We start from the raw sequence: 25,441 nt of genomic DNA, 5'->3' as shown, positions 1-25,441 counted from the left end.
GCTATCAGCACGGCGTGTGCTGCTCAGGGATTTTATGCCTGACTTGTAAAGGCAATGTCAGGGCAAAATATGTACAGAGGTTTAGAGCGCATTCAAGTGTTAGATTAGTATTTGTTATTTCTCTGCATGAAGAATGTGTTTTTTTTTTTGTGACACTGCCCCCTCTTCACCGCCATCTTGTCAAACAACCATCCCTCTGTTCCTTTCTATTTAAATGTCCACCAGGCTCAAGAACATTAACGAGGACCTGAACCTGACTCACTGCTGTTTTTTTGTGTAGGAGGTGACAGCTACACAAGCTACTCCTAAGTTGGCATCGTGAAACATAATTACCCCCAAAATGTCACCGGGTGCATGGAGAGAGGCCTAATTGGAGCCCATTTGGTAAGTCAGCAGTGATTAGCTGGCCGTGCTGAGGTGCTACAGTGGAGTCATCCTCATTAGGTCCGAATATTCAGAATGATCACGGCAGTGTGTGGCAGCATGTGGCTGAAACATTTGATCCGAACGCACATCTCGGTGCGTAATTATAGTAGCAGATGGCCCAGCTTAAACAGAATGCCATGTCGCCTAATTTTGAGGAAGAAGATGATCGACAAGGATCCTGAACCTGTGCTGCATGCGTCAGGCTCAGTTATCCACACCATACATGTCATGTCTGACTACATACAGTCAGTAGTACACTAATAATTACTAACAACCATAGAGGAAACTGTGGTCTAAAGGTTAGAGAAGCAAATTTAGGATCTAAAGGGTGTTTTCACACCTGGTCTCCTTTAAAGGAACCAGACTCAGTTCTCTTGAAGTGGACCAAAAAGTGGACCAACAGAAAAAGAACTCAGTTCTTTTTGTGTTCACACTGTGAATTTATTACAAAGAGGACTGGATTCTCTTTCTGGTCCAGTTAAGCTTTGATGGGGCCTCAGTCCTCTTTCTGTTCACACCAGGTCCTCTAGAGCCCTCAGACCCCCAGTGCACGGAATTCTGGGTAATTTTCTCTTGAATCAAAATGTCTCCTGCCATGCTTGCCCTGCTGTATTCTTTGATCAAAATAGTGCGGATTAAGGAAAATAAATGTATTATATTATATATATTTATATATATAAATATAAACATATATAATATTAATATATTTATATATGTTTATATATATATATATATATATATATATATATATATATACACAAATATTAACATTATTTATATATATATATATATATATATATATATATATATATATATATATATATATATATATATATTGTAACAACCGTGGCAGGTCTGCCAATTGGTAACCTGGTGTACCTGATTACGTAATTACATCTCTGCCTTGTGGCAGGCGTTTTATTGTGTTTCAGGTGTGCCTGATTGGGAGGAGCTATAAAAGCCCCCCCATAACATTCCAGGAGGGTTACTCTCCTCCTTGGGTTTTTGGATTCATTTGCGTGACACTGGGACTGACCACACTACACTCCATCATTACTGATTTGCACTACACTTCTCATCTCATCTCATTATCTCTAGCCGCTTTATCCTGTTCTACAGGGTCGCAGGCAAGCTGGAGCCTATCCCAGCTGACTACGGGCGAAAGGCGGGGTACACCCTGGACAAGTCGCCAGGTCATCACAGGGCTGACACACAGACACAGACAACCATTCACACTCACATTCACACCTATGGTCAATTTAGAGTCACCAGTTAACCTAACCTGCATGTCTTTGGACTGTGGGGGAAACCGGAGCACCCGGAGGAAACCCACGCAGACACGGGGAGAACATGCAAACTCCGCACAGAAAGGCCCTCGCCGGCCACGGGGCTCGAACCCGGACCTTCTTGCTGTGAGGCGACAGCGCTAACCACTACACCACCGTGCCGCCTGCACTACACTTATTTATCATTATTTAATTCTTTATTATAATAAATTATATCATTATTTGCAAACCTGTGTGGTTTCCCAGTTTATGTTGCCTTGCTGGAGCCGGCATTGCAACATAATGGGGGCTCGTCCACAAAATTGAATTTTGAAATTGGTAAGGTAAAATTAATTTTTTGTAGCGGCAAAGTATACACATAGTCGTATGCAATTTGATCTATTGTCGTATTTGTTTTTGGGCTGACAGGTGTGGCTTACCTGTGGCAGCAAGAGTATCGCTGGAGATACATGCAGATTTGGTTAATTGACGCTTTGGAGTTAATTGAATCATTTTTGTTTCGTCTAATTGATTTCTACCCGGAGGAGGGGAGTAACCTTCGAGTCCTTGCAGCTTTGGTTTGTTGTTGTTGTTTTTTCTGCAGGACTCTCTGTGCATACCAGCTTAATTGGGCACAGGTGTCTCGATTAGGGGGAGGGAAGGTAGGTTAGACCCTACTGAGCTACATGTGAACCCCCGCGGCAGGTGAAGAGCGCTTAAAGGTCCCATGGCATGAAATTTTCACTTTCTGAGGTTTTTTAACGTTAAAATGAGTTCCTCTGACCTTCTTAAGTCACCCCAGTGGCTAGAAATTTCATAATGTGTAAACCAAACTATGCCCAACATTTGAGAATGGCGCGTCAAAACGGCACGTTGATAAGCTCTTCCCTTTACTACGTCAGCAAGGGAGATGATCCCCACGCCCCCCCTCTGGATTCCCACCCACTGTATGGATTGCCCCGCCCAGTTGTAGTGAGGAGACCATAGAGGACACAACAACATGACATCACCTAAGCGAGCGAAACATGGAAATTGCGCTGTACATGGATGTGACAACACAGAAAAGAGTCTGTTTTTACTGCCGACGGGAGAGCCCCTGAAGACGCAGTGGCTTAATTTTATTTACTACAATAATACGCCGTCGAGTCTACCTAAGACGGTGTATGTTTGTCGGAAGCATTTTCCTGAGGAATGTTTCCACAACTTGGGACAGTACAGGGCAGGTTTTGCACATCAATTGTCACTGAAGCCTGGATCCGTACCAAGCATCCCTGCCACATCAGCAACAAACACCGAACAAGTAAGTGTATAACTGGTCGTTTTGCCATGTTTTAAAATCGGTGCGTTAGCCTAGCAATGGCTACATTAGCTGTGCAGCTAACCGCTTCCTGCAGTTAGCCAGGTAATCTGAGCTACAAAACTAAAGAGCATGCAGCATGCTCTGTTAAACTGAGTTTAGTCTGGAAATTGACTGTAACTTATGAGCTTATGTTTGACTATTGCTCCGCAATGCATGTCTTCTGTTGGATAAGCGCTATGTTGCTGTAGCTGCTGCTTCTATCCTCTTTGGTTATAGAGTGCGTGTTCAAGCCTAGGGTATTATACGTTCGTAAACTACCACTCCGAACACTCTCAATCTCTGTTCTCTGTGTCATGTTGAGTTTACGAAAGGAGTCCGAGGGAGAACGGGGTTTTGTCTTAGCAGTGTGGCTACAGGCGCTGATAGCAGCGAGTATGTGTGTGCGCAGCTTGGTCAAGCCCCTCCCCCTCCCCCCATGGCCCGCCCCCACCCTCTACCCTTCCCCGCCTCCTGCTTCTCATTAGCAAAATGACGCACTGGGAAAAGCGCTGAAATGGGGTTTTCTCCCAGGAGGCTATATTTACGTGCCGAGGGTTCATTTCGAGAAAGGCTGCAGATATAACATCCGGAAGCCTCCACGAGCCCGTTTAAAGCATCAACAAACCACCATGCCATGGGACCTTTAATGCTTTTTGTTATTTTCCTTTGTTGTTTTAGTTTGTTGTGTTTGGTGGGTCGGACGCGCTGGTTCTGCTTTGCAGTTCAATTGTATGTGGACTCACCGAAGACTAGCATTAGACATACAGGTAGGTAGGGATTGTGTGTTTAGTTAGATGCGGGGCAGCTCTTTACTCTGTGGGATACTGGGGTGGTTTACCTGTGCCTAATAATTTTTTGGTGTTGCGCAGTGTGGCATTTTTGATTGGGTAATTTGTTTTGTGTGGCATTCGTCTTTGTATTGTGGTTAGTTATGTCGGCAGTGGAGGATTTTGTTGCGCAGCCATCCGAAGTTGCGCTTGATGGTCTCACTAAATATCAATTGCGCAAGTTGGCTGAGCATTATAAATTTGAGCAGGATCTTGTTAAAGATCTTAAAAAACAAGCGTTAAAGGATCAGGTGAAAACTAAGTTGGCTGAATTAATGGTTATCTCTGTAAAGCCGGTTCCAGTTGCCATTTCTACATCGAAGCCTGAGGTTTCTCAAAGTAACTTAAGCTTTGAACAACAGGTGGAACTGTTGAAATTGCAGAATGAATTCAAGTGCAGGGAACGAGAAAATGAGTTTGAGTTGCTGCGAGCGCAAAAAGAGTTGGAGGCGCTGGATAGAGATAAGGAGCGGGCTTTGGAATATGAAAAGTTAAGACATGAGAATGAGCGGTTGAAATTAATTGCTGCTGGGAAAATGTCTGGGGAGGGTAATGGTTCTAGTGGGTCTCTGGGTACAGCAGGGTCAAATGTAAATCTGTCCACCATGATTAAGTTTTTACCTCAATTTAATGACCGTGACCCCGACATTTTCTTTTCACTTTTTGAAAATATGGTGGATGAACATGGTTGGAGCAGCTCTCAACGGTGTTTGCTACTTCAAACCACACTTACTGGCCGGGCTCAGGATGCCTTTATTGCCCTTTCAACAGATGATCGTAGGGACTATGTGTGTGTTAAGGAGGCTGTGCTGAGAGCCTATGAACAGGTGCCTGAATTTTATAGACAGCGTTTTCGGAACTGGAAAAGATCCGAGCGCCAGACCTATGCAGAAGTGGCTAGGGACCTTGTTAGTTTTTTCAAGCGGTGGTGTTCCTCGGTAAGTGTTAAAACCTTTGAACAATTATGTGATTTAATTGTATTAGAACAGTTTGTGAATATTCTCCCTGAGCATGTTGCTACCTTTATTCGTGAACATAAGATCAGCACGGCGGCTGACGCTGCTGTGCTTGCGGACGAATACATTCTTACGCATAGAGGTAAAAGTAGAAGTTTGTCGCGGTTCAGGGATTATTCTGACGAGGAACACCGATTTAATTGGTCTGAAGGTAGAAGGGATGTGTCTAAACGCTTTAATGTAGACTCTGAAAATCGTTGTTATTATTGTTTGGAGGCTGGTCATTGGAAGAATGAATGTCCTTTGTTAAACAATAAAAGACAAATGTCCAGCTCTAACAATTCTTCACCGAACCGAAAGCCTAACCAATCCAACAACTCTAAGTTTGTAGGTTGTGCAACTCCTGTGAGACTGCACACTAAGGTAACTCTATCACCTGTACCTGATATTAAAGTGTTGGTGACTGGTGACAGCTGCGAGGTCCTGAGTTATTTTCCTGAGTTATTTTCTGATGTACCCACGTGCACAGATTTAATAGTGCATGACATCCAGGTTTTTGATGACGTCATGCCTATTAAACAGCGTTTCTATCGTGTGCCACTTGTTAAACAGCGAGTGCTGGATGCTGAGGTCCAGTATTTGCTGGATAACGGATTGGCTGAACCATCCTATTCGAGTTGGGCATCACCTTGTTTGTTGGTGCTCAAGCCTGATGGCACGTATAGATTTTGTACTGATTATCGCAAGCTTAATGCCATAACTAAGCCTGACTCATTCCCTCTCCCTAGGATAGAGGACTGCGTAGACTGGGTGGGTGCGGCAAAATTTGTGACAAAGTGTGACCTCCTAAAGGGCTACTACCAGATTCCCCTGACTCCACACGCACAGGAAATTGCAGCGTTTGTCACTCCATCAGGTCTTTACTCTTATAAAGTCATGAGCTTTGGGTTACGTAATGCCCCTTCCTCTTTTCAGCACCTGATGAATTATGTCATCTCAGGGCTGGAGGGGTGCGTGGTGTACCTAGATGACTTGGTGACCTGGGGAGATACGTGGGAGGAACATCTGGGTAGGCTCAAGGCAGTGTTGGAGAGGTTGGTTGCAGCCAAGTTGAGTTTGCGCAGGCCACCGTGGTCTACCTAGGGAAGGTGGTGGGTCAAGGTGAGGTGCGGCTAGTGCGTGCTAAGGTGGCTGCAATTGATTGTTTTCTGCCTCCTGTAAATAAGAAGGAGCTAATGAGGTTTCTGGGCATGGTGGGGTACTACAGGAGTTTTTGTTGTAATTTTTCTTCTGTTGTTTCACCCCTCACAGATCTGTTGAAGGCAAATAGTCAGTTTGTTTGGACCCTTGAGTGTCAGAAGGCTTTTGACCACGTCAAACTTTTGCTCAGCACGGCACCGGTCCTGGCGGCTCCACGGCTTGACTGTCCCTTTAAAATCCAGGTGGATGCCAGCCAGGTGGGGGCGGGTGCTGTGCTGTTGCAAGAGGATAGCTACACTGTTGATCATCCGGTTAGTTATTTTTCTCGTAAATTTAATAAATATCAGCTTAATTATTCCACAATAGAGAAAGAGGCTCTAGCCTTAGTCTGGGCATTACAACATTTTGATGTGTATGTGGGTGGTGGGGCTCACCCAATTCTTGCATATTCAGACCACAATCCACTGACTTTTCTGCATTCTCTTCAGAACCCAAATCAACGTTTGATGCGGTGGGCGCTGTTCCTGCAGCCCTATAATCTTTGTATCAGACACATTAGAGGTGTTGAAAATGTTGTGGCGGATGCATTGTCCTGCGCTCCAAGCACAAATGCACACTGCCTGATTTCTTTCTTGCCTGATCGGTGTCTGTTCTTTTGTCCACCTTAAAGTTGCTTTTCCAGGTGCTAGGAATTGCGGAGGGCCAAGAGGTCAGAGTGCCAGGAGTGGGTGAGAAGTGGGGGATGGATGTCTGATTGTAAATAGGGGTTGTGTACATCTGTCCTATAGTAGTGGTATTGTATATTTAATCATCTTGTTTATTGCCTACTTGTATCTATTGCTGATAATGGTGTTTGAATTTGGTTTGTTTTTTGTTTGTTTTTTTTCTTCCTCTTTTGGTGTATGGTGCAGAATCCCACTGAGGTGGGCTTCTGTTTTAAGGGGGGGGGGGGGGGGGAATGTAACAACCGTGGCAGGTCTGCCAATTGGTAACCTGGTGTACCTGATTACCTAATTACATCTCTGCCTTGTGGCAGGCGTTTTATTGTGTTTCAGGTGTGCCTGATTGGGAGGAGCTATAAAAGCCCCCCCAGAACATTCCAGGAGGGTTGTTCTACTCCTTGGGTTTTTGGATTCATTTGCGTGACACTGGGACTGACCACACTACACTCCATTATTACTGATTTGCACTACACTTATTTATCATTATTTAATTCTTTATTATAATAAATTATATCATTATTTGCAAACCTGTGTGGTCTCCCAGTTTATGTTGCCTTGCTGGAGCCGGCATTGCAACAATATATATATATATGTGTGTGTGTGTGTGTGTGTGTTTATATATATATATATATATATATATATATATATATATATATATATATATATATATAAATTATATAGTTATATTATTGTGGCCGACTCATCAGTCAGTAAGTTCAGAGAACTGTAAAACGGCTGTGGTAAGTTGCAAAAGGAAGTTGAGTTTCCCTGCTACAGTCACGTGACCAACTACGGCAAACGAAGAAGGTTAAACTACAGTGAAAAAGGTGAAGTGAACCCGGTGCGCTTTTTTTTTCACAATGCACAGATTAGGCGAACCGTACCGTTAATTTTTAGCGAACCGTACAGAGACCACCTCCTGAGGTGGTCTCAGTTCGGTTCGCTTTAAAGGGGTCTGGGTACGGTTGGAGTGTTCACATATGCGCAAAAAATGCTGAGTCATCGATCTGAGTTCGGTTAGATGGCTGAAAGGGACCAAGTGTGAAAACACCCAAAGATTGCTGGTTTGATTCCCCGGACCAGCAGGAATGGCTGAAGTACCCTTGAGCAAAGCACTGAAACTCCATCTACTTCTTGTATGTTGCTCTGGATAAGAGTGTCTGCTAAATACATGTAATGTAACTATTTATTACCGTATGGCGAATGCTGAATTCAGGCAACTCCATTGTTGATTATTTTCCTCTACCAGCACACCATGGAGTATTTTATCCCTTACCTATGGGCGAAAGGTGGGGTACACCCTGAACAAGTTGCCAGGTCATCGCAGAGCTGACACATAGAGACAAACAACCATTCTCACTCACATTCACACTTACGGTCACTTTAGAGCCACCAATTAGCCTAACCTGCATGTCTTTGGACTGTGGGGGAAACCCACACAGACACAGGGAGAACATGCAAACTCCACACAGAAAGGCCCCTGTCGTCCACTGGGCTCAAACCCAGAATCTTCTTGCTGTGAAGCAAATGTGCTAACAACTACACCACCATGCCACAATAATAATAATAATAATAATAATAATAAGAAGAAGAAGAAGCTTAAATTATATCACACCTTTCTCACACCCAAGGTTGCTTTACATTTGCAAAAAAAAAAAGTCCACCAAAATAGGTTAGGATGTAATTCCAGTGGCGTGGCTGGCCACAGTCCCACCAAAAGGCTTAAAGGGTAAATCCAACACTGCCTGCACAGCTGCCATGATGCCACCAGGCAACAGTGCTCAGAACATCGCACCATAGATCCAGAAACTGAGCACAGAAGCACCACCGCACAAAGCACTGGGCAACTCCAGTGTTAAAGAGAACAATGAGCTCACTGCAGTCCATAGTGAGCAGAACACACATTACCCATGGTGGACCAAGGCCTGGGGAAACCGATGCCCAAAACTGGGTCTGGAGCTATGCCACAACCGGCAGACAAAACACTCAAACAAAGAACAAACATCAAACCGTACAAATACAGAAAGAAAGAAAAAAGAGGGTGAGGAGAAAAGAAAAAAAGAAAATGGTAATTCTGTATTGTTTGTGGTTATTGTTTTTTACTGTTAAAACAATTGATCTATCAGCATTAAGACAGAAAATCAACCTTTGGTGGTCACTGGAACAAACGTGATTAGATTTTTTTAATAACAAATTATACCAAATATTTGAAAGTGTACACTAGCGAGGAATATTCATTTGGTGGTATATATATATATATATATATATATATATATATATATATATTTTTTTTTTTTTTTTTTTTTTTGGGGTGGGTGGGTGTTAACATTCCTTGTGATGCCCATGGTGCGCTATGATAAGAGATTTATTTAAGAAGTCTGCAGGTGATGATGAGGATAGCAGCGAAGAGGTAAATCATCATCGTGAAGTGAGCAGGGAGCAGGTGCTTTGTCATGCTTGCATGCTGTGTGCTGTGAAATGGCTAAATGTACAAAATGTATTTGTTAACCTTGGGGTTTCAATGCTGGAGTCCTGCTGCAGGTTGGCCAGGTCCACGGTTTGACTCATCAGTGCACAAGCATTTAGAGAAGTTTATCTAAAATGTTTAAAAGAATGATCACTAACTTTGACTGTAAATGGCGAAAATAAACATGTACATTTCTTCACTTTCTTTGAGACTATTAATTTTTTTTCACATTATAGCCCATAAGGCACATATTATTTGATATCCAGTCCAGTTATTAAAAAAAAATATTAAATAGGTCTATTTGTCTACTGTACAAAAACAGATGAACATGGCTCTGAAGATGAAAAGTAAAGAATGAAGGAGAAAGAGCAGGAATCAGCACATATCCAGTCACAGGTGCATTCCATCCATCCATTCATTATCTGTAGCCGCTTATCCTGTTCTACAGGGTTGCAGGCAAGCAGGAGCCCATCTCACAGGTGCATTATTGGATGTTATTGTGACTGTGATGTAAATTGGAGCACAATACATGACTGAAATGATCATTTTGGACTACTTCAAGTAATTTATTGTTGCATTACAAGAACCAGAATGGAAAGTAAATATGTTGCATCATACACCACATATGTATTCGCTGACTCTATGTCAAGGTTGGACTATCCATCCATCCATCATCTGTAGCCTCTTATCCTGTTCTACAGGGTTGCAGGCAAGCTGGAGCCTATCGTAGCTGACTATGGGCGAGAGGCGGGGTACACCCTGGACAAGTCGCTAGGTCATCATAGGGCTAACACATAGACACAGACAACTATTCACGCTCACATTCACACCTACGGTCAATTTAGAGCCACCAATTAGCCTAACCTGCATGCCTTTGGACTGTGGGGGAAACCGGAGCACCCAGAGGAAGCCCATGCAAACACAGGGACAGCATGCAAACTCCACACAGAAAGACCCTCGCCAGCTGCTGGGCTCGAACCCAGGACCTTCTTGCTGTGAGGCGACAGTGCTAACACTACACCACCATGCCGCCCCAAGGTTGGACTATTCATCATAAATTTAACGAATAGCACAATATTTGATGCTCATGTCAGAGAGGCCAAATGATGTCTGTTATATGCATTTTTTTGAATCAAACATGCTCATGTCAGTTCAAATTTGGTATATCTATACTGACAGTAAAAATGAACTAAACTGAGCTAGTAATTAGCGAGCTAGCAATTTGGCCGTAAAGCACCAGATGCACTGGCTATCTTTGTTAGAAGACATCACCGGTTCAGGTCAAATGAATGTGCATTAGAGGAGACCTGCTTATGACCATCGTCTCTCTTGAACTTCTGAAGACCTTCAGTGCTGGGGTGGATCATCTACCTTTGAGGGAATCTGGATGAAAGACAAAATCAAATGACTGAGATGGAAGAATCAGGACAGAGAGAAGTGTGTTTGTGTGCATATACAAGATAAAATAGTTAATCTGAGTGCCTGGGCCATCTGTGCTGATGTAGAACACTTGTGAATATCCTGGAGGAGTGGGACTGCTACCATTTGCAAGTAAATTATGCTGTCACACTGCAGGTTTAGTTTGGACAGACAGAGCCATATCTCTTTGTGGCAGCGGGGGCGTGGTCAAGTGTCAGTCTGTGACCGGAGGGCGGAGTCAGGGAAGGTAAGTGGCAGAATCACTGCACCTGATGTCAAGTAACCTGTGTTTGTGTGTCTTCCCCAATGACCGGGCCCTATATAAGGAGGGAGAGAGCGGAGGAAGGGAGCTCTCTCCCCAACCAGACGACTGATGGGTGTGTGCATGTCTGAGTGTCTGGGAGAGTGTGTATACTGAAAAGTGCTACAATAAAGAGTTTTGGAAACTCAGTTCTGGCCTGCCGTACTTCTGTGCTCCACCCACCCGCTCAAAATTTTACAGTGGTGCCGAAACCTGGGACACAGCACAGAGGAGACCAGCCCCATGGAGTCCTCCCCCTTTGCAGACCTGATCCACGCCCTCGCCATGGCCCAACAGAGCCAGCACCAGGCGCTGGTTGCCCTCTGAAAGGAGCAAGAGCAAAGGTTCGAGGCCCTGGTGCTGGCGTAACAGGAAGATCATCAGGCGTTCCGGCACCTCCTCACGTCGGTGGGGTCCACCACCTCCACCGCCGCGGGCCTTCCCAACCTCACCCTAACAAAGATGGGCCTGCACGATGACCCCGAGGCCTTCCTCGCGCTATTCGAACAAGCAGCAGAGACCTGGGGCTGGCCGGTGGAACAGCGCGTGGCGTGCCTCCTCTCCCTGCTAACGGGTGAGGCGCAGTTGGCCGCACTACAGCTCCCCGCCGACAGCCGGCTGGTCTATGCGGACCTGCGCTGGGCCATCCTCCAGCATGTGGGGCGCACCCCAGAACAACAATGCCAGCGCTTCCGCGCTCTACGCCTTAAGGAGGTCAGCCGGGCATTAGCGTTTGCCTGCCTGTGGTGGCTGAGGGCTGACAACCACGACACTGAGGGAATCGTCGATCTGGTGGCACTGGAGCAGTTCATTGCCCGACTTCCCAAAGGGACTGCAGAGTGGGTCCAGTGCCATCACCCGGCGTCGCTGGATCAGGCCATCGAGTTGGCGGAGGATCATTTGGTGGCTGTTCCCACAGCAGGATCACAGATCTCCTCCTCTCTCCTCTCTCTCTCTCCCCCTCCCCTTCTGTGTCTCATCCTTGCCCCGTTCCCCCACCGTGGGGGCAGGGGCTGGCTCCACCCCAGCTGGCCCGCCGCACCTGCGGTGCCCTCCCGTTTCCCACTTCCATGTCTGTCTCTCTCCCCCCTCAGGTGAGTGAGCCCCAGAGCACCGGTGCAGAGAGAAAGCCTGGGCTGATTTGCTGGAGCTGCAGGGAGCCGGGGCACCTCCAGCATCAGTGCTCGGTAATGGAGGTGGGCACAGTGGTCCAGATCCCTGATGCGCCAGGAACCGCCCTTGATCGGGCCGGAGCGTATCGCATACTGGTGAGTGTCCAAGAGGATACGTATCAGGCTTTGGTGGACTCTGGCTGTAATCAGACCTCCATCCACCAAAGCCTGGTGCAAGACGAGGCATTGGGGAGAGCACAATTGGTGAAGGTGTTGTGTGTGCACGGGGATGTTCACAACTACCCTTTAGTGTCGGTCCACATTCTTTTTCGAGGGAAAAAATTTAGTGTAAAGGCAGCGGTTAATCCTCACCTTACCCACTCGATAATTTTGGGGACTGATTGGCTGGGATTTCGGGAATTAATGACTCATTTAGTGAAGGGTGGGTCCTGCCGTAGTTCAGCAGGGGGAGGTCCCAGTGTGGCATTGGCGGGAGCAGCTGTCACAGAGCCGTCTACGTCATCACCGCGTCAGAGTGAGGAGCCGCAGGCTCCTCCTCCTTCTCTCGGGGAATTCCTTGCGGATTTCCCGTTAGAGCAGTCGCGAGACGAGACTCTGTGGCATGCATTTGACCAAGTGAGAGTAATCGATGGTCAAACGCTCCAGCCAAATGCCACCCCATCCTTCCCCTATTTCTCCAGTATGAGGGATAGGTTATACAGAGTGACGCAGGACACTCAGGCTATGGAGACGATCTCACAACTTTTGATTCCAAAGAGCCGCTGGGAATTGGTATTCCAGGCGGCTCACTTTAATCCCATGGCTGGACACTTGGGGCAGGATAAGACACTAGTCCAAATAATGGCCTGGTTCTATTGGCCAGGGATTCACGGTGATGTCCGTAGGTGGTGTACGGCATGCCGCGAATGCCAGTTAGTAAATCCAGCGGCCATTCCAAAAGTGCCTTTGCGCCCTCTACCATTAATCGAGACCCCATTTGAAAGAATTGGGATGGATCTCGTTGGGCCATTAGATCGGTCAACACAAGGGTATCACTTTATTTTAGTTCTGGTGGACTATGCAATGTGATACCCGGAAGCAGCGCCTCTTCACAATATCTCAGCACGTAGTATTGCGGAAGCACTCTTCCACGTCATCTCCCGAGTTGGAATCCCCAAAGACATTCTGACTGATCAAGGCACTTCGTTTATGTCACGCACACTGCGCGAACTGTATGGGTTACTGGGAATTAAGCCGATCCGCACCAGCGTTTATCACCCACAAATGGATGGTTTAGTCGAACGGTTCAATCGCACACTCAAGAATATAATTAAAAAGTTTGTATGCAAGAATGCACACAATTGGGATAAATGGCTCGAACTCCTGTTATTCGCAGTGGGAGAGGTCCCACAAGCCTTCACGGGGTTCTCCCCATTTGAATTATTATATGGGCATAAGTCGCGCGGCATCCTAGATGTTCTGCGGGAAAATTGGAAGGAGGAACCTTCCCCGAGCAAAAATGAAATTCAATATGTTATTGACCTGCACGCAAAACTCCACACACTCACACACCTAACCCAGGAGAATTTGCGGCAGGCCCAAGAATGGCTAACCCGCCTGTACAACAGGGGTACGTGCCTTAGGGAGTTCGCACCGGGAGATAAAGTACTTGTACTGTTGCCCACGTCGAGCTCCAAATTGGTCACCAAGTGGCAAGGACCCTTTGAGGTCACACGGCAAGTCAGGGACGTTGACTATGAGGTGACGCGAACGGGCAGGGGTGGGGCGCTACAGATTTACCACCTCAATCTGCTCAAACTCTGGAACGAGGAGGTCCCCGTGGCATTGGTGTCATTGGTTCCGGAGAAGATGGACCTGGGGCTGGAGGTTCAAAAAGGAACACTGACATAGCTTACCTCTCCGGTCCCCTGTGGAGACCACCTCTCCCCGACCCAACTCACGGAGGTTGCCCAGTTGCAGACCGAATTTTCGGACGTGTTCTCGCCCCTGCCCTGCCACACCCGCCTCATAGAACACCACATTGAGATGCCCGCGGGGGTGGTAGTGCACAGCCGCCCTTACAGGCTACCCGAACACAAGAAAAAGGTGGTTCGGGAAGAACTCGAGGCCATGCTCGAAATGGGCATCGTCAAGGAGTCCCACAGTGACTGGAGCAGCCTGGTGGTCTTGGTTCCCAAGGCTGATGGGTCGGTCCGGTTCTGTGTGGACTATAGAAAAGTCAATGCGGTGTCTAAATTCGATGCATACCCAATGCCTCGTATTGATGAGTTGCTGGATCGACTAAGCACGGCTCGCTTTTTTTCAACACTGGATCTGACAAAGGGTTATTGGCAGATCCTCTTGACTCCACTATCCTGAGAAAAAATGGCCTTTTCCACACCGTTTGGCTTACACCAATTTGTCACACTTCCTTTTGGGCTGTTTGGGGCACCTGCTACATTCCAGCAGCTTACGGACAGTGTCCTCTGCCACCACGCCACCTATGCGGCCGCATACTTAGATGACATCATAATCTATAGTAATGACTGGCCGCGGCATCTACAACACCTGAGGGCCGTCCTTGGGTCGCTGAGGCGAGCGGGTCTCACAGCTAACCCGAAGAAGTGTGCGATTGGGTGGGTGGAAGTACGGTATCTGGGCTTCCACTTGGGCAATGGGCAGGTGTGTCTCCAAATTAATAAGACAGCAGCGATTGCAGCCTGCCTGAGGCCCAAGACCAAAAAGGGGGTGAGACAGTTCCTGGGGCTGGGTGGCTACTATCGTAGGTTTATGCCTAATTATTCGGACGTCACCAGCCCGCTGACTGATCTCACTAAAAGGGGGGCACCAGATCCAGTCCAGTGGATGGAGCAATGCCAGTGGGCTTTCTCTGAGGTGAAGGCTGCACTGTGTGGGGGGCCACTGTTACACTCCCCTGACTTTTCTCTCCCCTTTATGTTGCAGACGGACGTGTCGGACAGGAGGCTGGGGGCTGTTCTGTCCCAGTAGGTGGAGGGGGAGGATCGCCCCGTGCTGTACATCAGCAGGAAGCTGTCAGTACGTGAGGGGCGCTACAGCACGATAGAGAAGGAGTGCCTAGCCATCAAGTGAGCGGTCCTCGCCGTCTGCTACTACCTGCTGGGACGCCCTTTCACCCTCTGTTCAGACCACACGCCCCTCCAGTGGCTCCACCGCATGAAGGATGCCAACACGTGGCTCACCCATTGGTATCTGGGACTCCAACCAGCGGGGGCGTGGTCAAGCGTCTGTCTGTGACTGGAGGGTGGAGTCAGGGAAGGTAAGTGGCAGAATCACTGCACCTGATGTCAATTAACCTGTGTTTGTGTGTCTTCCCCAGTGACCGGGCCCTATATAAGGAGGGAGAGAGCGGAGGAAGGGAACTCTCTCCCCAACCAGACGACTGATGGGTGTGTACATGTCCGAGTGTCTGGGAGAGTGTGTACGCTGAAAAGTGTTACAATAAAGAGTTTTGGAAACTCAGTTCTGGCCTGCCGTACTTCTGTGCTCCACCCACCCGCTCAAAGTTTTACACTCTTATACCCTGATGCTATATTCATTTCCAGTGCTCTGAGCATGAGCCAAACTGCATTATCATGTCCACTCCAGTCCAAAACAAGCAACCACAGTTACTTGAATCTTCTTGAATTTCTTTTTCTTTACTTTCTAAAAAAAAGAGACTTCATAACACCAGCCAGAATGTCAAACCAGTTTTAATGGTTTCACTGGCAAGTGGTGTTGCACTGAAGAAGAAAATGAGCCTCAGAGATCAAACTTGCAACACAGTGCGACATCTTTGGGTTTTTGCCATCAAACTAATGATAGCTCAGATCCCAGAGGGATTCAAGAGTATAGATCAATGGTGTCTAATTTAAGCTGAAATGGACCAGTGGTTTCCATTCCAACCAAGCAGGAACCACACCTAAGAGCCAAGATGAACTGGATAAACACTTGGAATCACGCATGGATCCTGATTGGCTGGAATGAAAACCTGCAGACAGTGCAATTTCAGCAGTTTTTTTCCCCTTTTTTAATAATTTAACACATTTATGGGTGATATTCTATACATCTTCTCCATATCAGATTAAAAAAATGAAGCTACTCTGACAAGAAACCTGTGATTAAACATCATTACAACCTTCTGATCATATCATCAATCAGCATAATCCAAAAATAAGCTGAGAGATTTTTTTTTCTTTCTTTCCTGGTCCATTAGCACATTTACATTTTACCTACACCACTGCCATATTTGTCCAGTGAGTTTATCATTATCCAATACTGTTGTCCTACTAGTGGCTTTACCGTAGATGAATGTCTTCATGTATGTTAAGAAGATACAGTCGTGCTTGAAAGTTTGTGAACCCTTTAGAATATTCTATATTTCTGCATAAATATGATCTAAAACATCATTAGATTTTCACACAAGTCCTAAAAGTAGACAAAGAGAACCCAGTTAAACAAAAATATTATACTTGGCCATTTATTTATTGAGGAAAATGATCTAATATTACATATCTGTGACTGGCAAAAGTATGTGAACCTTTGCTTTCAGTATCTGGTATGACCCCCTTGTGCAGCAATAACTGCAACTAAACATTTCCGGTAACTGTGGCTTGGAGGAATTTTAGCCCATTCCTCCGTACAGAACAGCTTCAACTCTGGGATGTTGGTGGGTTTCCTCACATCAACTGCTCACATAAGGTCCTTCCACAACATTTCGATTGGATTAAGGTCAGGACTTTGACTTGGTCATTCCAAAACATTAACTTTATTCTTCTTTAACCATTCTTTGGTAGAACGACTTGTGTGCTTCGGGTCGTTGTCTTGCTGCATGACCCACCTCTTGAGATTCAGTTCATGGTCAGATGTTCTGACATTTTCCTTTGGAATTTGCTGGTATAATTCAGAATTCATTGTTCCATCAATGATGGCAAGCCGCCCTGGCCCAGATGCAGCAAAACAGGCCCAAACCATGATATTACCACCACCATGTTTCACAGATGGGATAAGGTTCTTATGCTGGAATACAGTGTTTTCCTTTCTTCAAACATAACACTTCTCATTTAAACCAAAAAGTTCTATTTTGGTCTCATCCGTCCACAAAACATTTTTCCAATAGCCTTCTGGCTTGTCTATGTGATCTTTAGCAAACTGCAGACAAGCAGCAATGTTCTTTTTGGAGAGCAGTGGCTTTCTCCTTGCAACCCTGCCATGCACACCATTGTTGTTCAGTGTTCTCCTGATGGTGGACTCATGAACATTAACATTAGCCAATGTGATAGAGGCCTTCAATTGCTTAGAAATTACCCTGGGGTCCTTTGTGACCTCGCCGACTAATACACGCCTTGCTCTTGGAGTGATCTTTGTTGGTCGACCACTCCTGGGGTGGGTAACAATGGTCTTGAATTTCCTCCATTTGTATACAATCTGTCTGACTGTGGATTGGTGGAGTCCAAACTTCTTAGAGATGGTTTTGTAACCTTTTCCAGCCTGATGAGCATCAACAACACTTTTTCTGAGGTCCTCAGAAATCTCCTTTGTTCGTGCCATGATACACTTCCACAAACATATAAAGATCAGCCTTTGATAGATCCCTGTTCTTTAAATAAAACAGGGTACCCCCTCACACCTGATTGTCATCCCATTGATTGAAAACACCTGACTCTAATTTCACCTTCAAATGAACTGCTAATCCTAGAGGTTCACATACTTTTGCCACTCACAGATATGTAATATTGGATCATTTTCCTCAATAAATAAATTACCAAGGATAATATTTTTGTCTCATTTGTTTAACTGGGTTATCTTGATCTACTTTTAGGGCTTGTGTGAAAATCTGATGTTGTTTTAGGTCATATTTATGCAGAAATATCGAAAATCCTAAAGGGTTCACAAACTTTCAAGCACCACTGTAGGTTCAATCTGAGCAAAAATTGTGTATTGAGAAAAGATCATCATGTGGACATAGCCAAAAGCAAGGACGTAAAAATAAACATTTCTTAATTCCGCCATAGAATGTTAATCAGCCTTTTTTTTTTTTTTTGTGGCATGCATACACCAAGTTATGGGTATTTTACCCCCAAGAATATTGCACGCCTTCGACTCTAGCCAGTGTTCAACAGGAAAAGTAAATTTGCCTAGCACTCACAAAGACATTTTTCTTCCATGGCAAGTCTTCTAAGCAGTAGCACCTGGAGAAAGAACTAGAAGATAGGAGAAGCTGTTTGCCTGACTGGTCTAGCCGATTGCCTGCCATGTCCCTGGATGAAGCTTAAATAAATCAGACTGACACCATGGCCAAGATTGAGGAGTGTGGTCCCCTGGGGCAAGTGCAAAAGCAGGGTGCTAAGTGCATCCATGCTGGAGCTACTCCTCACAAATCCTTCCTACAGAGTCCCACTGGGACTGAGCCACAAGGTCCCGACTATAAACAGACAGAATCAGACTTATTTGTATATAACTTGGAACTGCAACGTGGACATAGCTTTAAATAAAGTATGTCGGGAACCCTGAAATATGGGACTTACTTCTTATTGTTGTGTCTATGATTGGTCTTGTTCAAAACTTTTTAAGACAAACAAGACTTTGAATGCTTTTTATGAAATTGCTTACCGGAGGTTTTATGAGACTAATGGTGCTTGTGTTTTAGGGCAATATTAATAATTATGTTTTTATCTCCGACATATACCTGACATGTGCCTCCATTGTTTAGTTTAATAGAGCAAAAAATTATTCTAATAGCGAACCTTAAAAGCAAGACCAGCTTGACAAAATGTAATTATCTTTCATTTGGATCATGTTTGGGCAAGTCTAGACAAAAAAGTTATTTAGCAGGACATCTAAAAAAGAAAAGTACAAAGTGCTTTATCATTGTGAACTAGGTGTGCAATGTTAAAATATCATCATTTTCACTTACAGTGGCGCAAAAAAGTATTTAGTCAGTCACTAATTGTGCAAGTTCTCCCACTTAAAAAGATGAGAGAGGCCTGTAATTTTCATCATAGATATACCTCAACTGTGAGAGACAAAATGAGAAAAAAAATCCAGAAAATCACATTGTCTGATTTTTAAAGAATTTATTTGCAAATTATGGTGGAAAATAAATATTTGGTCAATAACAAAAGTTCATCTCAATACTTTGTTATATACCCTTTGTTGGCAATGACAGAGGTCAAACGTTTTCTGTAAGTCTTCACAAGGTTTTCACACACTGTTGCTGGTATTTTGGCCCATTCCTCCATGCAGATCTCCTCTAGAGCAGTGATGTTTTGGGGCTGTCGCTAGGCAACACGGACCTTCAACTCCCTCCAAAGATTTTCTATGGGGTTGAGATCTGGAGACTGGCTAGGCCACTCCAGGACCTTGAAATGCTTCTTACGAAGCCACTCCTTTGTTGCCCGGGCGGTGTGTTTGGGATCATTGTCATGCTGAAAGACCCAGCCACGTTTCTTCTTCAATGCCCTTGCTGATGGAAGGAGGTTTTTACTCAAAATCTCACGATACATGGCCCCATTCATTCTTTCCTTTACACGAATCAGTCATCCTGGTCCCTTTGCAGAAAAACAGCCCCAAAGCATGATGTTTCCACCCCCATGCTTCACAGTAGGTATGGTGTTCTTTGGATGCAACTCAGCATTCTTTCTCCTCCAAACACGACAAGTTGAGTTTTTACCAAAAAGTTGTATTTTGGTTTCATCTGACCATATGACATTCTCCCAATCCTCTTCTGGATCATCCAAATGCTCTCTAGCAAACTTCAGACGGGCCTAGACATGCACTGGCTTAAGCAGGGGGACACGTCTGGCACTGCAGGATTTGAGTCCCTGGCGGCGTAGTGTGTTACTGATGGTAGCCTTTGTTACTTTGGTCCCAGCTCTCTGCAGGTCATTCACTAGGTCCCCCCGTGTGGTTCTGGGATTTTTGCTCACCGTTCTTGTGATCATTTTGACCCCACGGGGTGAGATCTTGCGTGGAGCCCCAGATTGAGGGAGATTATCAGTGGTCTTGTATGTCTTCCATTTTCTAATAATTGCTCCCACAGTCGATTTCTTCACACCAAGCTGCTTACCTATTGCAGATTCAGTCTTCCCAGCCTGGTGCAGGTCTACAATTTTGTTTCTGGTGTCCTTTGACAGCTCTTTGGTCTTGGCCATAGTGGAGTTTGGAGTGTGACTGTTTGAGGTTGTGGACAGGTGTCTTTTATACTGATAACGAGTTCCAACAGGTGCCATTAATACAGGTAATGAGTGGAGGACAGAGGAGCCTCTTAAAGAAGTTGTTACAGGTCTGTGAGAGCCAGAAATCTTGCTTGTTTGTAGGTGACCAAATACTTATTTTACCAAGGAATTTACTAATTAATTGATTAAAAATCCTACAGAGTGATTTCCTGGATTCTTTCCCCCATTCTGTCTCTTATAGTTGAAGTGTACCTATGATGAAAATTACAGGCCTCTCTCATCTTTTTAAGTGGGAGAACTTGCACAATTGGTGGCTGACTAAATACTTTTTTGCCCCACTGTATCTGGAATACAGAAGCATAAGAACAAGGTCTCCATCTTTGGATCAGAATAGAGGTGAGTCAAAAAGGAAAGCATTCTGTGCAACTTGTGGCAGGAATGAAAAATTAATATTAATTAATTATCACTGTGCCTTGAGATTTCACACCGAGGAACCTTGAGTCAACTGATAAGAACATCAATGCAACTTGATTCCTCGGTAGTTTAACTAAGTGGCAAACTTGTTCGTAGAAAATATTGGTGAATAAATAATTAATATATTTGAAAGGAAATCTGAGTCTGAAGCAACTCATGCAAAGCTGTAGTTTTCCAGTAATAAATAATAAGTTAATGAATAAAAAAATAAATAGGCTTCCTGAGTTGGGGTTGCTGTATATCTGCAGTTTCAGATCTTCTCTCCATGTCTCCATTTTCCTTCCACCTCCCAAAAATAGTTTTTGAAAAACTTCAAAACTTTTCAAGTTTAGTTTTTGAAAAACTTAACACAACATGACTGCATGGTGACCTGTAATCACCTGGTGTCCCATCCAGGGCCCAGTGTTCCCACCTCATGCCCAGTATTCCAGGGATAGGTTCTGGATCCCCCTGACTCTGAGCAGGATAAAATTTTACCAGCAAGCAAGGAAGGTGTCTGAGAGCATCATAATATAGTTGACCTCAAAACTTCAAGACAAAAACCCAGATGCTGAATCAACTCTTAAACCCTGGACTGTTTCTTCACATCATCTTCCTAGTCAATGCCGATCTGCTCATCTGACCTTTAGCATGCGTTAGCGAGTCACACTTTATTTATGCAACACTTCATTCTGGAGGACGCTGAAGAGTGGAATTGATTCGTTCATTGTGTGGGATTTGTCATGACTGCGGAAGCTCAGATCTTTCACCGGACTGGTGTTATAATTAGAGTCTCCCTGAGAGAGAGAGAGAGAGCTATGGCATGCTAATTTGTTCTAAACTTCAAACTGAAACATTCAGGAAATAGTCTTGCGAGATTATTGGATATGGAATGATTTACCTGAGCACAACGGTTGATGAGCAGGAGTTGTGGCTATAATAAGAATTATGATGTGGGTCTGAGTTATTTATAAAAAGAAAAGCATGAAAATAACATGGAGAGCAGTCATACGATATATGATGCTTTAAGAATATATTATGTGTGATGACACAATCTGGTAATCAAGTGGAAATACATCCTAAAGGTATGTAAAGCCTTCGGCTTTAAAGTCTGCCTTAATTATAATGATTCATCTGCCTGGTTCTTCAGACGATAAACTTATTGCCTGGAAAATGTAGATTTTTGCTTTGCATCATAATTAATTGCTCGCCAATAAAGCAGCTGAAAAAGCGAGTCAGTCACAACCGAAAATAAGTCAAACAAATGAAGAAAGAAATCATGTGCAAAAACGATCCTCATTACTTTGCTTCTCTTTTAGACAGATCAACTTATCTCGATTACTATTGCTTACATCAGGTCAAAATATTACAACAAATGTGTAAAAATGGAGCTGAGTTTATACAAAAACACAAGTGACCAATTTAAAATGTGTTATTTTTCTTGACTGAAAAAAGAGAGGTTATGATTGACAAAATATATATTATACTGCAGCCATCTTTTCTTTTTGAATTTTTTCAGATACACAAAGATGGCCAAAATCTGCACAATGTTGAACGATGTCTACATTAACCTCTACACTGTAAACCAATGCAACAAATACAAACATCAAAAAAGTTTCACACACTATTTTTGTCAGATTTTATGAACTAGCTCTTTTTATCATAAAAAAATAACTTGTCTTTAGGTTAGACAATGTTGATACAACTTTCAAGATGGATAAACACTAAATAAAACCCATCAGAAACACAACAGAGGAACAAAACCAGGACATGCTCATCCATTATCCGTAACCTCTTATCCTGTGCAGGGTCACAGGCAAGCTGGAGCCTATCCCAGCTGACTATGGGCGAGAGGTGGGGTACACCCTGGACAAGTCGCCAGGTCATCGCAGGGCTGACACATAGAGACAAACAACCATTCACACTCACATTCACACCTATGGTCAATTTAGAGCCACCAATTAGCCTAACCTGCATGTCTTTGCACTGTGGGGGAAACCGGAGCACCCGGACGAAACCCACACAGACATGGAGAGAACATGCAAACTCCACACAGAAAGGCCCCTATCAGCCACTGAGCTCGAACCCAGAACCTTCTTGCTGTAAGGCGACAGTGCTGACCACTACACTACCAGGACACACTCAGTGGATTCCAAAGGAAACTTTAAGCAGCAATCTACTTTTCTAGCTAAATTTTCAGATTTACAGGTAAATTGAATATAAATTGCTACATTTTTAGTGAATAAAAAGCCTTTCCAAACTGGACTTTCTTTTATTTCAGTTATTTTGACAATAATTATAAACATTGCCAACAACCATTTTATCTGAAGCAATGCTGAAAGTTGGATGACTCTAGAGCAAGGACTTATCAAAGTGCAAGTTGCAAATCTGGCCTTTCAACATGTCCATCCATCCATTATCTGTAGCCGCTTATCCTGTCCTACAGGGTCGCAGGCAACCTGGAGCCTATCCCAGCTGACTATGGGTGAGGTACACCCTGGACAAGTCGCCAGGTCATCGCAGGGCTAACACATAGACACAGACAACCAGTCACACTCACATTCACACCTATGGTCAATTTAGAGCCACCAATTAGCCTAATCTGCATGCCTATGGACTGTGGGGGAAACCGGAGCACCCAGAGGAAACCCACGCAGACACTGGGACAGCATGAAAACTCCACACAGAAAGGCCCTCGCCACCCGCTGGGCTCGAACCCAGGACCTTTTTGCTGTGAGGCAACAGTGCTAACTACTACACCACCGTGCTGCCCTTGCCTTACAATATGTCCAGTATGTAATTCAAGCAGTGAACAAGAAAAAAAAATCATTCTTTGGATGAAGTTCTATTATATAGCAGCCAATGGCGTGCAATTCAATATTAACGACTCTGCTACATCTATGTGAGTAAGAAGCCAAGGTCCAAAGCTTAGCTTGGCATATATAACCCCAATAAATGAATGAATTCTAAATATGATTTATAGTACTGGGTAGAGTGCTTATGTCTGGCAGCAGGTAGTCATTGCTTGAATGAACACCCAGTGACTCATTTCTATCATATAAAACTTTACTGACTCACACACGACAGGGAAAGTGATCAGAAACAACAGAAACCGTTCAGAAAGCAAAGCGGATTAAAAAAGAGAGGCTGTGATCCTTAATGGAAACATCATGTCTATTGGATTGTTAAAAAGATCAATCATGACATGTGAATCCATATTCCCTCCAGTAATTCAAACTATTAATATTATAACATCAGTGTTGCAAGCAAACATTAACAGAGATTAAACATTATCAATTGATGTAGATTACAGAAACAACTTTAGGACCAAAAAGTCGCCTGTTCGATTCCTGGACCAACAGGAATGGCTGAAGTGCCCTTGAGCAAGGCACCTAACCCCCAACTGCTCCCTGGGCTGTGTGTGTTGCTCTGAATAAGCACGTCTGCTAAAGAAAAAGAAGAAGAACAACAACAACAACTTTATTTATCACACGCTTGTGAAATTCCTCTCTGCATTTAACCTATCTGAAGCAGTGAACACACACACGGCTCGAAATTCGTGGTGGTCCGGTTGCCCGAGACGACTTAATTTGTCATTTGGCGGGTAATTCCTGTCACTAGCCAGCCGGGCTGGCTAGTTGAAAATAAAAAAATATATATGAAGTGAAGATTCAGACACACCGTCAACTAAAGTTGCCACATATTAAGTGTGTGCCGTGTCTGTGTTAATCGATGTTTTTATTGGCAGGACAGAAAATACCGAAGAATTCCGAATCATATCGTGTACGAGTCAGGCTGTCGGTTTTTTCACTACTGCGCATGCATATAACGCATCTCGTTGAATATTGCGGTAATCACATTATCAAATTCAATAGATGTGGCCACATTATCGCCCATTTAAACACGTGTTTTTGTTGTTGCTTACATCTGCCAAAGCTACGTTGCGATGTGGAATTTTCTGAAAGGTGTACAGAAACCGCCAGAGACAGGGACAAAGTGACCTCGGTCTGAAGAGCAGAAAAAGGCCGCCGATAAAGCGTACGAGAAGGAGAAACGACAAAGGACTTATAAGCAAACGTGGGAGCAGGGTAGGCCTTGGCTGCGATATGATTTTTATGGAATAATTAATTTTTTTCAAGTTGATTCCTAGTCAATATGAAGCTCCTAATGCTTTCTCTCTCATAAATGGTTAAATACAGAAAGCATGTTGGACATATTTTGGGTGCTATAGTCATGATAGTAAGTATATTTGTTTTCAATACTCATACACCAAGTTGCCAAGTTTTCCAATATATTATTATTTGTTGATGTTATATTATGGTGCTCTGTGTTGTTCTCATTTATGTATTTAACAACAGTATCAAAATACTTGGGTCTTGAAATAAATGCACATTAGTCATGAACAATGGTAACTACTCTCTTTTGTGTTATTTTTGTCAGAAGTAAAATTCATACATGAACAAATTTTGGCTAGTTGATTTTCTGTTTGGCTAGTTACTTTGGAAGGTAACTAGTCTGGCTGGCTAATGAAAAAATATATGAATTTCTAGGCCTGACACACATGCACACACACGTGAGCAATGAGCAAACACATACCCAGAGCAGTGGGCAGCCATGCTAACAGCGCCCGGGGAGCAGTTGGGAGTTAGGTGCCTCGCTCAAGGGCACCTCAGCCCAAGGCTGTCCCATATTAACCTAACCGCATGCCTTTGGACTGTGGGGGAAACTGGAGCACCCAGAGGAAGCCCACACAGACACA

The 25,441-nt window shown here is 44.3% G+C and overlaps 1 protein-coding gene across 1 annotated transcript in view; it reads right to left on the bottom strand.

The window, feature by feature from the left end:
* ctnna2 (catenin (cadherin-associated protein), alpha 2) overlaps nt 1-25,441 on the bottom strand; it is a 699,326-nt gene that overhangs the window by 62,070 nt on the left and 611,815 nt on the right. The window lies entirely within an intron of this gene.

The sequence above is a fragment of the Neoarius graeffei genome, chromosome 3, assembly GCF_027579695.1.
Source record: "Neoarius graeffei isolate fNeoGra1 chromosome 3, fNeoGra1.pri, whole genome shotgun sequence".
Lineage (NCBI taxonomy): Eukaryota > Metazoa > Chordata > Actinopteri > Siluriformes > Ariidae > Neoarius > Neoarius graeffei.
This window is presented reverse-complemented; position numbering and strand designations above follow the sequence as displayed.